Here is an 18,135-nt window from a genome sequence, read left to right as displayed (position 1 = left end):
CTCTGCCTCCCAAGTGCTGGGACTAAAGGTGTGCACCACCACCACTCGGCAGAAAAACTTTTTTAAGCAGAACACCCTTAATATGGGCACTAAACTCAACAACTAATTAATGAGACCTCGTAAAACTGAGAAACTTCTGCAAGGGAAGGGGCACTATGGCTCCAGTCTACAGAATGGGAAAAGATTTTTATCACCTCTACATTCAATAGAGAGCTAATGTCCCACAACACATAAAGAACAAAAAACAAGTAGATATCAAGAAAACAAATAACCAAATTTTAAAATGGGGTACAGATATAAACAAAATACTCAATAAAGGAAACACAAATGGCTGAGAAACACTTAACCAGATTGTTTAACATTCTTGGCCATGAGGAAAATGCAAATCAAAACTGCCTTGAGATTCCATCTTACAGCTGTCAAAATGACTAAGAGCAATAAAAACAAGAGAGATCATGCAGTAAGATATAGAGTAAGGGGAACACTCATCCATTGCTGTGAGAGTACAAACTTTATAGCCACTCTGGGTATCAGTATGGCATATCCTCAGGAAGATGAGAATTGAGTTACACCAAGATTCAGCAATACTACTCTTGGGCATATACCCAAAAGATGCTTCATCCTACCACAGATACACTTGCTCAATGATGTTCATTGCTTTTCTATTCATGTTAATAATATTTTGGAAATAACCTAGATGTCCCTCCACAGAAGAATAGATAAAGAAAATGGGGTACAAGATGAAGGATTATTCCGATTTAAAAAAATCAAATTACAAAATTTTCAAACAAATAGATGGAACTGAAAAAAGAACCTTCTGAGTGATGTTTTCTGGATCCATAGAAGCAAATCTGGTATGCATTTAGTTATATGTGAATATTATCAGCTAAGTCTGTGATAACCAAGCTACCATTCATAGCACCAAAGAGGTTAGATATACAGTAAGCGACTAAGGGAGACAGATTTTGTTAGGAAAAGGAAATGGAATAGGTAGTTATGAGTAGATGGTGGTTGGAATGGGAGGATCTAGTGGGGAGGGGAAGAGAGAGGATACAGGGAGAGTCTAATAAAATTAAGGCCCCATTACCAACAAACACTTGCACAACTCACAGAAAATGGAGAAGTCAAGCTGGTGCCTCCATAGAGCTTTCACCCCTATGTCCTAGTGTCTTTGGAACAGGAAGGCATTGGGCATGCTATCAAAAGAGAAGCATACACACAAGCCCTTTGATCTACAATGGTATCCTGCCTATCAGATATGCCAGGGCAATAGTGCCACAAAGCATGTGGAAGTAACCCATCAATATCGGATTCCCACTCCATGAGATGGAACCCATACCTGACTCTGCTTGGGTGACAAAGGACTTGAGACTAGATAGCCTAGTGATCTAGGGTAAATTCAAATACCAGTGTTTTAAAAACGAAAACATAGCAACAAAATTTCTCCTAATGATATTCTGTTCTACTTAACCTTCAGCCATCATCAGAGAAGCTTCATCCTGTAGCAGGTAGGAACAATTCCAGAGACCCACAACCAGATATGCAGACAGTGAGAGACATTCAGACCTAAAAAGGATGTCTCCATCAAATTAATCCCCTCAGGATTCAGGGAACTCTGCAGAAAGGGAGCCCTAGAGAGCCAGAAGGTATGGTAGACATTGAGAGAATAAGCCCTTCTAAATCAACATTATCACAGCTCATATGAATTCACAGAGAATGGACAGGGCCTGCATGGGTCTGCACCAGGTTCTTTGAGTATGTAATATGGCTTTCAATTTGGTGTTTCTATGAGATTCCTGAGTGAAGGAACAAGTGGGTCTCTGATACTTATGCCTTCTCTTAGGTTCTTTTCTTTCTATTTGTATGTTTTGTCCAATACCAATGTGCTCAATTTATTTTATCCTACTATACTATATCATATCATACCATATCATATCATATCATTAGTAGACTTTTGTTTTATAATGAGAACAGAAAAATGTGGATGGAATTTGGATGGAAGAGGAGCTGGAGAGAAACTGAGAGGAATAAATGAAGGAGAAAAAGCAATAAAAACATGACTTAACTAGAAAATGTTCATTCATAACTTTTCTTAGGCAGAGATCACACTGCCTAGAACTGATTAAAAGCATACAGGACATATTCATGGAATATTCTGGTTTTGTGTGCAATAAAAATGTATTGTTTTATTAAGAAGCTGGCAAGGGCAGTGCTGTATCTATTCTAAGCTAATTTGTTTTACTTGCAAAGATCTAAACTGCAAAAAAATATATCATTAAAATACTAAAATTAACCTTGAAAAAAAGAGAAATGTACAAACCATAGGTGAGCATCACCCACTGTACTAAACTGTGTCAACACAAGGGGGTGAGATCACTAATGATACACAAAAATGAGCAGGATGCTCCCCAGTAAAACATTATTAACAAAACAGATGTTAGGTTGGACTTTCCCTACACTGTCACTTTGTGAACCTGCGCTTTATGTTACCATCCTACTTGATACTCTCTTCTGTGCTCATTTATCCATCCAGCCAGTGACAGACTCCATCCACAGCAGTACTAATTGGGGCACAACAGAATTGAAAAGTTCCCATCACCTGGTAATGTTACAGATATTTTAGTCTGTGTAACTGATGTTGCAATAATGTTAAAATTGCCCCCAAAGCATTTGAGAAGGAGCTATGTGTATGTGGTATAGGCAGGTTTTCATACCTGTGAATGTGTGTGGAAGGCAGAGGAGGAGCTCAGGTGTCTTGCTGCATTACCCATTTGAGGCAAGAATCACTAATTGAACCTGGAGTGAGGCTGGTGGCTAGCAAGCTTCCGGGATCCACTGCCTCCACCTCAGCACTGAAGCTGCAGGCCTACCTAAGGCCACAACCAGCTTTTCCTGTGGTTTCTAGGATCGGAACAGCAGGTCCCCATGTATTCTAAGCAAACACTCTTATCTCCTGAGCCACTACTCCAGGTTCTAAGAATGTATCTTCATTGTTAAGCTGCAGTCTCTGGGCTGGATTCAGATCTAAACTCTGAAAACTCTTACTCTAAGGTGGAGTCATTTCCTTCATCTGCTCAGCACCCAGCGCCACGCAGGGCAAACAATGGACTCTCCTTGAGGTTCACTGTGGAACTCTCTGAGTCTTTGTGCCTGCTCCAACACAGAAGAGTGAAAACTACCACCCTCAGTCCCAGTGGGTCCTCAGGCTAAGCTGGAATACCTGCCGAACATTGTCTATCCAGCAGATAGAATAGGACATGGTTTTATGTAATTTTTGGCCATCCCGCACAAGAAGTCCATTTGAAGTACATCATCTCCACACCATAGGCAAGGGTAGTAACTCTCTGCATCATTGATTGACTGCCCAAGTCACAGAGATCACAGATGCTCACAGAAATGCTACTGTTCTAGAATGGATGCCCCAGTTTGGATGCCTACATTCCTCCTTCATTCTCCATAACAGATATGTCATAGCCCTGACTTTCCTAAGATAGCTTTATCCAATAAAAGAAAATACAGAATTCATTTCTCTAAAATCTCTTTCCTTTTTTGGGATAGACAGATATCTCTGCAGTGCTTACTGTTTAGGGATGAGTATTGAATCCCAACACGGATATAGCATGATTAAAAGACTTGATGGTCATTAGCTTAGCCAGAGAATATGAGCGACCCAGTCTAAAAGGAATAAAACAGAAAGTGAAAAAAGGGATACACCCTTCTCTGGCTTTTTCATGCACACACAGGTGTGAGCATACAAGCACATGCACATAAGCATGCACATACAGGCTCCACACACAGACATGTGCATACAGGCATATGCACGCAGGCATACACACATAGGAATGTGCATACAGGCATGTGCTTTTAGACATATGTTTTTACCTCCACATACTGAGTGCCCACTCTCCTCTATCCCCTCCCCTCTCCAAACCAACCAATGGTATTATAGTGGCCTAAAAAGGAAACTTCAGAAACAAGAACAGATAAGAACTCTGTTCGATACAAGAAATAAGCAGAAGGCTTATTATTTGGTACAGAAATGATCCTTACTTTTCAGAAGACTGGGGGAGCATGGGGTTCTTACTCAGCTGTCTGCTTGCATAGCTGCACATTTTAACTTGACCATAAACACTTCCTATATTGTGCATATAATTTACAGAACAGGGGGATTTCAATTTCATCCATTTGCTTCCACACACTACAGTAAAACATCATTTACTTGGCCCATGTTCCATTTGCATGAGAAACATAAGCAACTCTAAGCAACATCTTTCCTGAACTGGCAAAATTACCATCTGGAGCCCGTGAATGGGAGTCAGTGGAGTCTCTGGAAGGAACATGATGTTCAAAACCCACCTGGCCCCATTATTGTCAGAAAGCCTTTTCAAAGCTTATGATCCAGCCAAACCCCAATGGTCTGAAACGTCAGTGATATGGTTTAAGATATGCCCCTGTAGACCACCCTGGGCCATGCCCGAATCTTAGCAGATCCTGTCACTAACAGCCCCTGGGAGGGGAGGGGTCTCAGCCCCTCGACCTGGCTGGATGCCTGGAACTCAATATGTATACAATCAATTTACAAGACAGATGGAAATTGAGTACAGCAAATAAATCATATGGTACTTCTGTGAGTAATGTCTTTCTTTAGGGAATCTTCCTGTTGACTAAATGTGGCTTTCCACCTTTCTGATTAGTTGCACAGATGTTTTATTGATATTTGACTCCTCTTAGAAATTTCTTATTTAAAGACTCTCCAGGGCTTTTCAACATGAAGAGTTCTTCCACTTATCATGAGAAATTTTTTGAACTGGTTAATTATAATCATGTGTCATTCTTTAGACACAAGAAACACACAAATATACAACAATTCACTCAAATTACCAGGACCTAGTATTTCCCTTCCTCATCCTGTCAAATTGTTTCATTCAAAGTTTTGGGCTTAAGAAAGTACATGACAGCTTGAACTGTATAGTTTGATGTCTCTTTTACTATGTTCCAACTATCCAAAGAGCTCAAAGACACATAAGACAACAGTCTTCAGAATCAGAGAGATCAGGGTGTCTATAGTTCCAGGCAAGTAAAATCCTCTGAGCTTCAAATCCATATCAATACAGTTAGTGCAGGAATCCTGCCAACCTCGGGATGCATTTTGAATGAAAACCCTGTCGTAAAACATGGGTTCCTAAGTGTGTTATTAACATGTGCTCATGCAGCTGTTGGGGAGGGAGAATGGGAAGGAAAGGGATAAGAAAAAGGGGAAGGAAGAATAGAAGAGGAAGAAAGAGGAGGAGTGGAGGAAGAGCAGGGAATGGGGAGAGGACACGTGAGCCAGAACATCACTGCTTCTTTTTCAGAATGTATTGCATTAATAAATACTGTTTCCCTTCCCATGTGCCTGGCAACTTGAACCCCCATACATATTCTGAGTGGTTTCTGAACAACATTTTCAGAGACAAGGAAACTGCTCTGTGAGATGGCCAGCACGAGTCTTGTGGGGAGAAGATAACACTGGCAGAATTAGTTGAGTGATGCTCTGTAAAGGACTTGGACTTAAGCCTGAAGGTGTGAGTTCAGATCGCAGCACTTACACTTCAGAAGGATGGTTATTGGAGCTTCCACTTGTAACCACAGCATTGGAGAGCAGGCAAACAGAGATTTTCAGAGTTGTGTTGGCCACCCAGTATAGCAAAATGTTGGCTGTTCATCAAGGGACCCTGTCTCCAAAAATATGACAAAAACCATCAATGTGAGAAGAAATGATGAGGGATATGAGAGAGGTTGGGATATGGAAGGGAGTGAAGGAAGGAAAAGGAAATAGAGAAATGGTCTAATTATATATTAATTTAAACAAAAAAAGTCCAAAAACAAATCAGGAAAAAATAAGGTAGAGAAGCAATTGAGGAAGGTTCCTTGACTTCAATCTCTGGCCTCCATATGTAGCCACTTGAGCAAACACACACACACACACACACACACACACACACACACACACACGCACACACATACATAGACATAGACACACACATATATATACACATACACACATGTACACACACACACATATACAGACTCACACACACATACAAATAGACACAGACACACACATACATCTCACATGCACAATATATATGTGCACGTAATTAGACTCCCTACAGAAAAGTTACCACTGAAGCCCTTACCTGATTCAACAGAACTCATATGCATCTAGCAGAGAATACCAATACATTTCCGTATCAGTGTGTGCAAAGTACAGAGTCAGAGGCTTGGAGAGGGCCCAAAGCCATTCATACAGGAGGAAACAGAGGGGAAAAAACAGAGAGCCAAGTCTTTGCACCTCAAAATTTTCAATGAAGAGTAGAAGTTCACTGATGGGTCAGCTATTAGGGTGACGTCTAAAACAGTGTGAATAGCATCCTAATAATAAAAAAAGATGGGTTAAAGTAAGTGATCAGTATGTATTAGAAGGGCATTTCTGTCAGCCAAAAGTTGGTCGCCCTGGGATCTGATGCATATAGTATCCAGGAGCCCCCACCAATCTATAATTTCCAATAAACATAAAAGCTATAACTTTTTTTCTGATTTTTTATTCACTTTATATCCCACTCACTTCCCTTCCTCCTGGTCACTCATTTTGATGCATAAGTTTCCACTGCCATGATTTTTTTTTCCTGATGACATTGAGGGACAGCAAAATAAAGACATTTATTTCTAATTCTGTGGCTAAGTTGCTTCTCATCTTGACGAGTTGTTCATTGAGTATTGTTTCATGCCTGCTTGGGACTCTGAAGTAGCAACAGTCTCTGACTTTGTATTAGAATTAGCTGAAGAGTCTTTTAAAAGTGATATCACTGACCCTCCTGTAGTCTAAATACCCCAGTATCCATGGGGAAGGGAAACCCAAAATCTGCATTGGTTAAAATGTTCATCAAAGGGTAATAATTTCAAGATGGGAAAAAGCACTAGATAGAGCCAGACACCTAAGACACATAAGAATACGATTAGTGGTTGGGATTTGAATTGCTGCATCCCATACATCAATGCTGAATCTGGACCCTAGGAAGAATCCATTCCTCTTCAACAGCACAAAAATCTGCAGGTTATAAGGGCAAAACGTCAGAGAAGGCAGAGCTGTGGAGCATGAAAAATAGTTAAGTAGTGACTTGGGGGCTGTGGTGCTCAACAGTGGTCCTGGCTATGGGAAAAGCTGGGCTCCATTGATCCTTCTGCCTCAGCTTTCAAGGCCATTCTGGACTATGTAGTGAGATCCTAGCTAAACAACAAACAATAGCTACAAAAACAAAACAACCACAGTGTTTATTATGTGGTAATTTAGGTACAACATATTTTCTAGATAAATGTAATCTGCCATTCCTAGGAGTCTGTACTGTTGTTATATTAATACAAATTTTCTTTTTATTTCTTAGTCGTTCAGTAAGGACAACTCAAGGTGGCTGATTTGAATGAATTAAGAAGGTTCTGAGATGTCTCTTTTGAGGCTTGGGAAGTGGATAAAGTGCTTGGTCAGAACCTGAGCTCCAATCCCAGCACCCACATAAAAACCAGGTATGAAAGTGCACGTCTACAATATGAGCAATGGGAGAGAGCAAAGACCCTCAAGCGCCAAGGGTTAGCTGGCCTCCCAGTCTACGGGAAGCAGTGAGGTTCAAAGTTCATGATAGAGCATGTATGGAAAAGTAAGATGGAAAGCTACAGGGAGACACACCAACATCAACTTCACATGCATCCACATGGGCATGTACACAGTACCTACACACATGTGCACTCATGCATACACACACTCTCGAGAACACACATAAGCACAAACACATGCAGTTGTGTCTGTTTAAACTTTTAATTGCAGAAAAACTAAAATGTTGATCCCTCTGGGTATGTGAAAAGGCAGTCTGCTCATGTTCATGCTCTGGAGGAGTTTATCTTCCTGTAGAGTAGGATCACCTCACATCAAGGGGCAGATCAGTGCTTGCTGCATATCAGGTAGTACAGACTTAGGGTTAGTTTTCAACAGACATTATGAATCACTGAGTAGGAAGGAAAAGTAGACACCGGAGCCAAACCATTTCTGGTTCCTGAAGTGCTGAAGCTAATGTCATAAACAAGAGTTTGAATGAAATTATAAAAGTAAAATAAGCTGGATTCCTGTGTGGTCTACTAAAATCCCCTAAAAGGTAAAACAATTCCAGAGAGACTCAGACATTGACAACATAGCCTACTTGGAAAAGGACTGAAATATAGTTCACAAAGACATAGGATGCTCATTTGGAAAAAGAATGGAAATCATAGACTCATCCCATTACTGAGTCAAATGTACCGTGTGGCATATGGGCAGTAACATCCACCATTTGGGTGGCTATGTGAAATTTATAACGTGAGGAATGCAGAAGCCCACAGAGGGTGCCATAAACTCAGAGGCCGGCTGCAGAACCCCAGGCTTGCCAGCAACCTTGCTGCCTGCCAGTGTTTGCCCACAAAAATCAAAGATATAGCATGAGAGAGGGGAGGTATATTTCTTAAGTTCATCTTATTTCATCAAAGACGTTGGCACACCTTCCAAACTTGTATTAATATAGCATTAGATAAAATGTCCACACATCACTAAGACAGGAAACCAAAGAGCTGTTATGACTAATGCTGTGGAAAAACACTTTGGAAATGGAGAAGTGCCAACAAATTACTAGGTTTTTAAAAGTTTGATATGCTTCATATGAAAGCTTTCATAAAAAGTAGCTTTGTTATACAATGCAAAGAATATTAAAGTTGTTTATTTATAATCACAATATATCTTAGGTGTGCCCCATAATGCAAGGCACTGGGGAAATAATAGTAGATAATAGTTTCCGATTTCATGGTATTTGATTCTAGGGACATTATGCAGAGAACAAACAGATGCAGATATATATGAAGTCCAATCTGAGGTGATGTGTGCAATGGAGATAAACAAAACAAGATGGTTAGAGAGGAGTTCCAGGGAGGAAGCTCCACGCATAGACAGAAGCCCTCTCTTTCAATAGAGCTCAGGAAGCAAGGGCAGAGCAGGATGGTAAGAGGCAACAATTGTGCTTGGCAGCGCTGGGAACAGCAAAGAGTAAAAGTTTTGATGAACAGGAGAGTGGCTAGTATATTCAAGAGGCACATTCAAAATGAGACAGTGAGTAGCTACCACTCATTACATGATCATTACAAGTCATATAGACCACTATCGAATCTCTGAGGATATTCCGGCAGTGAGGTTAGCAGCCATTAGACAGACACATGATGATGCTTATGTTCAGAGTCAAGCTATCTTCCTATGCGAAGGATATGTTGGAAACTAGAAGGTTCTCTTAGACCTTCCAGGGTTCTGTAACAAAATACCAAAGGCTTATTATAAACAATATAAACTATTATAAACAATATAAACTCCCTTTTCAGTCTGATGGCTAAAAGTCTAAGATCACATGTTTAAAGATTTAGTATTGTGGAGGTTTACTTTCTTTTTTTTTTAAGAATTTTTTTATTAGATACTTTCTTTTTTTATTAGATATTTTCTTTATTTGCATATCATATAATTTCTCCTTTCCCAGTTTCCCCTCCAAAAATTAACCCAAAAAACAAAAAACAACAACAAGAACAAACCCCTGTTCCTTCCTTCCTCTCCCTGCTCACCACCCTACCCTCTCCTGCTTACTGGCCCTGGCATTCCCCTACAGTGGGGAATAGAACCTTCACAGGGCCAAGGGCCTCTCCTCCCATTGATGACCGACTTGGCCATCCTCTACTATACACATGCTGGCAGAGCCATCAGTCCCACCATGTGTACTCCTTGGTTGGTGGTTTAGTCCCTGGGAGCTCTGGGTACTAGTTAGTTCATATTATTGTTCGTCCAAACGGGCTGCAAACCCTTCAGCTCCTTCGGTCCTTTCTGTAACTCCTTCATTGGGGACCCTGTATTCAGTTCAATGGATGGCTGTGAGCCTCTACTTCTGTACTAGTTGGGTACTGTCAGAGGAGCCTTACTTTCTTATAGGTGTTTCTCACTCTGACTTGCAGAAAAGAAGCCTGGAAGTGACCAGAGCCTTCTCTTGGACCTCTTTTTCTCCTCTCCTCTCCTCTCTTCTCCTCTCCTCTCTTCTCCTCTTCTTCTTTCCTTCCTTTCTTTCTTTTTTCTCTTTCTCTTCCCTTCTTTCTTTCTTTTGAGACAAGATCTCATGTATATATAGTCTTGTAGTCCATGCTGGCCTATTTCATTTGTAGCCAAGGATTCATTTAAACTCCTGAGCTTCCCTGCCTATTCCTTGTAAATACTGGGATTATGTACATGTACCACCATGCCTAGCTCTCAGATCTCTTTCATAAAAGTACATATTCTATTCATAGGACTTTTGTGGCATAATTACCTCCTCAAATATCTCCTAATCAAGTCACGTTGGAGGTTAGGATTTCACCTGTAATTTTTAGAGATAGAAATATTAGAATTAAATAAGCACACAAGTAGAAGAACAACCAGGAGGTTTCAATTACCCCATAGAACAATTCTCCTTAGATCAGAACAGTAGCTATCCATGGACCAAAGTTGTGAAGCTGGAGCTGCTGTGGTTTGCTGGAGGATGCAGAATGTACAGAGGAGAACTCATGACATGCCCTGAGATGACAAGACTGAGTAGGGCTTGATTGATCAGTGACTATGGATATCTGGATCCAGTGGTGAAGAAGAAGCCCCAATGAGACAGGACTGAAGAGAAGATGAGATGAGAGGACCTGCCTAACTCCATCAGTGCAGACAACTCTTCTGAGTCATTAGGAAAAAGGAAAGGAGTGGGGTGGGGTAATTGATGTAAATTCAAATGTCAACCACAGTCTACAGAAGCTGGCAGAATATTAACTTATGGTCCCGTGGCAGCTTAAGTAAGAAATGACCCCTATAGTCTTGGGCATTTGAACACTTGACCTGCAGATGTTCTTGATGATGGGGTGTGGAGTGAGGTGGAGCAGCCTTGCTAGAGAAAGTCAGCAAGCAAGCTCTGGGGTTAAAAGCCTCAAGTCAGGAAAAGTAGTTGTTGCTTCCTGTTATTACCACCAACCAAGGTCTGCACATGGAGGGGTCTGATTGTTCAGGCAGCATGTGTATGGTAGAGGATTGCAAAATCGATCATCAATAGGAGGAGAGGACCTCAGCCCTGTGAAGGTTCTGAGCCCCAGTGTAGGGGAATGCCAGGGCCAGAAAGTGGGAGAGGGCGGGGTGGCAGGCATGGGGAAGGGGGAGGCAACAGGGGTTTGTTTTTGTTGTTTTTGTTTGCTTCTTTGTTTTTTGGAGGGGAAACTGGGAATGGAGAAATTTACATGTAAATAAAGAAAATATCTAAAATAAAAAAAAAAACTGGAAAAAAAAAGCCTCAAGTCACTTCCATTTCACTGTCTCTGGTTCACGCTCATAGTCGAGATGTGCACCTTCAGCTTCCTGTTCCTGCTGCCTGCCATGCCTTCCCTCCATGATGTACTTTCATTATTCTGAACTATAAGCCAAAATAAAGCCTTAAAATTATGATTTCTTGACTTAAAAGAAATCGTTTCATGAATATACCCAAGAAATGTTCACACACACAAACACACGCACACAAAACCAGAGGCAGACAGACAGGCAAACAGATAGAGAACAGACAGAGAAAGAGACACAAAAAGGAAAAAAAAAGATTAATAATATATTTAAAAATTCAAATTAACTAGAAAGATCCCAACCAGATCCATGGTGTAGCAATCTTTTAGGAGAAAGGGATAATATATCTATGTATGGAGAAAAAACTTTAAAATTGATACATTTTTGTTCAAAAATCAAAGAAGCCACTATGAAGACATCCTGTGACAGTCATTTCTAGTAACCAGAATGCTGTCTTCACATCATCATTCACCTTATGCTTAAAAGTTATTGAATGCATGCTGAAGAATAGTATTAGCTCTTCTCCAATGGTACTCTCACCTCACTAGTCACCAGTGTCTTTTAGGTGTGGCAAAAATCTTAACTTAAACAAAGAAAATTCAGGAGAGGGCCTGGAGAGGGAGGGACGGAGTGGAAGAGAAAGAGAGAAAGGGAGAGAGAGTCTCAGAAGTCAAAGTGAAGCAAAGTTGAGGTCTACTAAAAAAATGAAAGTATATACTCAAAGATTGAGAGTGCCAGCATTAAGGAAAGCATTGAAAGCAGCTAGTCAGGGTCTGGAAAGATGGCTTGGTGGCTAAGAATGCTCAGACTGCTCTAAAAGGAAATGAATTTGGTTCCTAGCATGCAAGTCACTTTTTCTGACTTCCATAGGCACTGGCACACATATGACATACTCTGGCATACATGAGACATACATTGGTACATATTTGCCATAATGAACACACATGTAACATACACTAATACACATATGGCATGCACCTACACACATGTAGCATACACTGGCACACATATTGGCAAACACATACATATATGTGGGATAAATGAACATAATGTGGTGTATATACCACATATACATATGCATAGATATACATATATATAAATATGAGAGAGATAGCATGCATGGACATACATGCAGCATACACTGGCACACAAATGGATTATACATGTGACATGAACCTACACACATGTGGCATGCACAGACATATATATGACTTACACTGGCACACGTGATATGCATGAGCATACATGTAGTATGCATGGGCATACACATGGCATACATGGACACTCATGTGATGTACATGGCATAGGCATATATACACAGATAAACATTAAAAATAAATCTTCTTTAAAAACCTCCAAAAAAGGGTTTGGTGAGTATCCTTTTAAAAAAACTATTAATTTTTGTAGCTTTGAAGCAGCATCGTTCAGTGGGCATATTTTCCTACATGATTCAGAGATTAAGCAAAGTTTAAAAACTAAGTAAAGTTTTAACTTAGATTTATTTTTTCTTTTATTATGAAGAACTTCCTTTCAGAAGTGAAGTTTTAAGGCATTTAATGAGGTTCCTTGTTAAGGTTGAAGGACCAGAGAGGATGCCTACAAGGTTCAATTCAAAGGTTGCAGAGTGTAAGACAGACTTTGTGACCTTAAGCATGGTTCGTTAGCTGTTTTAATGCTGTTGTTTGAGATATTTCAGAAAAAGAAACACTATTTTCATCCAGAGGATCTTCACAGAAGCTTTGTCACATTCTTGACTTTCAGCCAATGAGGAAACACAAACCAGACCCCAGATGGTTCCCATGTTTCTTTTATCTTCCCTCACCTTCTTTCTTGACTTACTGCCATCTAAGCAGTCTACTAAACTGAAATCCAGAATCAGCTTTATGACATTGTTCATCTGTCCATCCATTCATTCTCCAAATACCAAATGTGTAGACATTATCCATAAGCAAGGTCTAACAGGATGAGTGACTCCTGAGAAGCTCTTGTTAACCCTTTAAAGTAAGCCAATGGAACAAAACAGAAGACCCAAGTTAGAATGAGCGAGCATAACTACAATCTGATACTTGACAAAGACACCAAAAACACACATTAGAGAAAAGCAGCATATTCAACAAATAGGGCTGGAAAGATTAGATGTTCAGATATAGAAGAATGAAAATGAGACCCACATCTGTCATTCTTCACAAAATCTAACCCCTAATGGGTCAAAGGCCTCTATGTGAAACCTGAAATGCTGAAACTTCTAGAAGAAAGGATAAGCAGTGCTATACAATATAGGTATAAGAAAGAATTTTCTGAATAACATTTCACCTTTAAAATCACAGTTAAAACAGTACTTCTCAAATCAATTTAAATTGCAATTTGCAAGACTAAATATACATACACATGCATACACACCAACGTCCTGGATCACCTGGTTGATCGTTTTCTAATAAAGTCTGTCATATAAGTTTAGATCTGTATTGGGACTGGGTACATAGATTTACTGTCTTGGGAAAATTAGAAAAGAGGTATATGTGATAATAATTATTATTATAAAAGAGGTCATGAACTTGAAAGGGAGTGGGAGGACACAGATGGAGTTGAAAGGGGAGGGGAAAAGGTGGAAATGATGTAAATATAATATACATGAAATCCTAAATTTTTTTAAAAATTAAATTAGAAAATGCCAAAATGTTCTAAAGAGTAGTGAGATTTTCCATCCTTCAGGGAAGTTCCTTAAAACAGACACAGGATGTTGTGGGTCTAACCTTCCTCAGAGGTTCTCATCCACCAGTCCACCAGGGTGAGGGAGCAGAAGCCGGGGGCAGGGTGCAGATTGCCATGAGTATGACAGAACGACTCTGCTGGTCAGGACCACACCCATCATTTCTTCACAAGCTACATCATCCTTCATATTAGAGGGCTTCACTTAATGGTTTGTGTTCACTTATAATTAGTGTCATCACTATGAGGGGCTATAAACATAAGCATGTTTAAGCATCCTATATATACTAATGTAACAACTTAAAATACCTAAGATGTGGACTTGATAAAGTTTCACTCCTTTGAAAATGGCTTACATAGTGTTTGGATTTGAAGCACTAAATTAAGAATTCTTTCCCCAGAAAACTACTTGTAGGCTGAGAAGAGTTTGCTCTCTGCCCCCGCCCCAACACATATAACACATACATGTAGAAAGATCTCTATGCCATAATTCTTAGACTCTGTGAATATATCACCTTCTCTAGAAAGTCAAGGATATCAACCTAGAGTATCATGTAGACCTGATATTAGACCTACCTTATGTCATTGAGGGCCTCCTGAGAAGAGAAACAAAATGAGAGTTGTGAGAGACAACTGGGGGTCAGAGGCAATTGAATAGAATAAGATGAAGAGAGAGTGACAAACGTGCAGAACACCCTGGTAAGAGCTTAAGGACCACTCCCTTGAAGCCTCCAGAAAGAACACACCACCTTGACTTGGGAATTAAGTTCTCCACATATCTAAGTTAAATCCATATTGGTTTTTAACTATAAAATTTGTGGCAACTTGGTACAGAACAAGAGGAAACCAATATACACAGCCCATTTGTATGAAATAGGATAGTCTGTGTCCCACTGTGTTATCCAGGAAGCCATTTGTCATCTCCTAGCAGACTCTTGGGTAAAGAGCAAAGTACAGACAGATGTCAGTAGAAGAAAAAAGGGAGGAAATGTGGAGGTGCAGATGTGGCCTCCAGTGGACAGCTTTCCTTAGCAGTAGAACAGGATGCAAATACTTGGTCCTGGATCAGCAGGTCAAGATTGACAGAGAAGGAAGTAAAGGCAGGGTGCAGAACTATCAAGTGAAGGGAGGGGTTGCTGGATTGGGTTAAAGAGGATGGGAAATGTTGAGCCTGTACTCACTTTTACAACTTCACTTGGACTTGACACTTCCTATGACTCTATGATAGCTTTCTAACTTGATCTCCATTTATGCTCCCTAAGTAAGCAAGGCTTCTTCAGCATCTGCTCAAGACAGAAGAGATCCTAGCAGCATAAACAGTCAAGATAAATCCTCTCCAATATATCATCCCTGCTGAAGGAGACCTAAGGCTGAGATGAGTCAAATCTGTTCATCTTGGCCACCATGGAGAGGCTGAAGAAAGAAGAGTCAAGGACCACACTGGCTCTGAGATTACTGTCCTGAAAGTGGAAGAAACTGACTGTCAAACTTCACCATTGTCTTAATCTAATTCTTCAGGAACTAAGAAAAGGCTTATAATCCTCTGAGCACTGCATGACAGAAGCATATCATAGACAAGATAGCATGGAGGCCAAAAGAACAAACAGCAATTGACAAAGAGGGATTTGTTAGGTAAAAGCTCAATGGAGCCTAGATAGATACAATGGTATATTGCTGCTGCTCCTGAATGTTCTTGTCCAAATTCCTGTCATTTTCCATGCTCCCTGGGCCTCTTTCACTCTAACTCTTCTGAGAAGCAGGATTAAAACTATCCTATGGTATTAGTCCTTGGATTTTCTTAGGTTTAATCTCTTCCAAGCAGGTAATCATTCCAGAGCACACTACTGTAGTTCACTGTGCAAAGCGTCTATTACAGCCATTGAGCTGAGTGAAAACAGAGCCTCCCATGTTCCAGGTTGTCACTCAATACTTTCTCACTGAACCTCCTCTGCTACCTGTCAATTGTGATTATGGTGCCTGTGGTACCATTTTTTTGTGTTACCACTTAACAATCAGAGAGTAACTCCTTCCATGGCAAGGTGGAGATTTCGATTCTGTTGCAGAGTTTAGAGTTGCCTCTTATCAGGAGTATATTTGAAGGAAGAAGAAATCTAGTAAAGGAACACTATCTTATAGCATAGGATATTTAGAAGACAAATTCACCTTAGCCAGTTCTGGATCCTTTTTGAAGATGCTTTATATCCTTCCAAAGCTAATATCTTACTCAAACCAGTATTTGAGATGGTCCCAATTATCATCTTCACCACCATTTTTGTACTTGAAATGCACCAAACGTTAGTTCCTCCAGGACCCAATCAGCTCAACATTTACTGGAGTTAGGTTTGTGTCACAATCTCTATGAAAAGGGGTTTGTAAAGAATATCCTAACAGTGGAATCCATAAAGTTTTGGTAAGATGATTTTCCTGAACAATGCTTGCATTTATTTGAATATTGACTACAAAATATGTTCTCTCCTTTTAAAAAAATGTCAATCAAGTCTTACAAAACAACTGAGCATGCAAATTGGGATCTAGAGTCATTCCCAAATTGTCCAGCTATGAGTTCCCCAACAGTAACTCAGGCTAATGGTTGTCCAAACCTCCCCTAAACACTGCCATGGAAATGAAACTCATTCTAATCTTGGGCACTCCATTTTTTTTCATGCTAGGAAACAATACACTGGGGTTTCTACACTCTACTTTTGAATCACTTTCTGCGCATGGCAATCAAGCAAAAGGAGTAGCCTGACTTTTTGTCCAGACAGAACTCATTGGCTGTGATGATAGCCTCTGGGTCTACCTTTGTCTCTGGCCCTCCTAGAGACTAAACCCTACCCTGGCCTGGAAATCCAACTGTGGTTTTGTATCTACTTGAAGCACCTAGTTGGCCATTGGGATTCCTAAAAGATAAGAATAATCCCATCAAGAGCCCCCAAGTCACCTTGCTTTGAGCATGGCCTACTGTCCACCAAGGCGAGCTTTCTGTGCTTTTCTCTCCCTCCTTCCCTCCTCACAACCCCTTCCCTTCCTTTCCCTTCCTTTCTTCCTTCCTTGCAAAGATGTATTTGTTCATTATATAAATATTTTGCCTATATGTATGTCTATATACCAGAAGAGAGCCCCAGATCCCATGGGACTACAGGTACAGACAATTTTGAACCATAGTGTAAGTGCTAGAATTGAACTCAAGACCTCTAGGGGAACATCCAGTGCTCTTAACTGGTGAGTCATCACCTCTCTAGCCCTCTGTTCTTTTTTTTAAGAGTTCAACTTGCCATTTTCAAGTCATCCTAAATTATTTAAGTCAAAACAAGACAAAACTAATGCTGCCTTAGAAATCCCTCTCAAGTATACAGAAATTAAGTGAGTATGCACCAGTGTCATTCTTTGGTTTTCATGCAAAGTAGGTTTTCTTATGACATATTCACACATACTTGGTTTTGACTGACCATCCCACAAGTGCCAATCAATTGTAATGTTCTGAATCTTAAATTATAAAATTCAACTGGAAAAAAAAACTTGCCTATCTTAAATAATTTCCTTTCAAAAACTTTCCCATCTAAGGATAAACTGAACATGAGGGCTAGTCTAGTAATGGAATGAAACCAAGAAAAGATGAATTTATAGACTAGAAAAAATATTTGCTAGGACTGACTATAACACTGTTTCTTCAAAACATGTATTCTTTGCTGAATGTATGTGGCTTTGGTCTTGGAACTCTGATGAGGCACAGCAAGGAAATGATAGACATGCATACAGGAAGGCCAGAACCAGGTGAGACTTTTCCAACCACCATTTAGTGTGTTCATTACAGGGAAGAGGAGTTAGCTAGCTTCAATAAGAGGTCTCAGGCTGTAAGTGGAGGAGGAAGCTATAGTTTCTAGGCTTTACACTCACTGATTAATCCTTTATGTTCACAATCCAAAGAATAGCTTCGTCATTTCTCCCACACATGGGACATCTGCCTTACTAGCTCTCGTGGGTCTGAGTCCTCG

The 18,135-nt window shown here is 40.2% G+C and overlaps 1 long non-coding RNA gene across 2 annotated transcripts in view; it reads right to left on the bottom strand.

Annotated features, from left to right (window-relative positions):
• The window catches only part of LOC116072978, a 154,786-nt gene that overhangs the window by 110,956 nt on the left and 25,695 nt on the right, over positions 1-18,135 (bottom strand). For both annotated transcript variants that reach the window (XR_004111614.1, XR_004111613.1), the window contains exons 3-4: positions 6,335-6,414; positions 5,589-5,714 (exon numbers count right to left, since the gene is read on the bottom strand). This is a non-coding gene — a long non-coding RNA (uncharacterized LOC116072978). The remainder of the gene's footprint in view (positions 1-5,588; positions 5,715-6,334; positions 6,415-18,135) is intronic.

Source organism: Mastomys coucha, unplaced genomic scaffold (genome assembly GCF_008632895.1).
Source record: "Mastomys coucha isolate ucsf_1 unplaced genomic scaffold, UCSF_Mcou_1 pScaffold10, whole genome shotgun sequence".
NCBI classification, from domain to species: domain Eukaryota; kingdom Metazoa; phylum Chordata; class Mammalia; order Rodentia; family Muridae; genus Mastomys; species Mastomys coucha.
The sequence above is the reverse complement of the archived record's forward strand: the minus strand, read 5'-3'. Positions and strand labels throughout refer to the sequence as shown.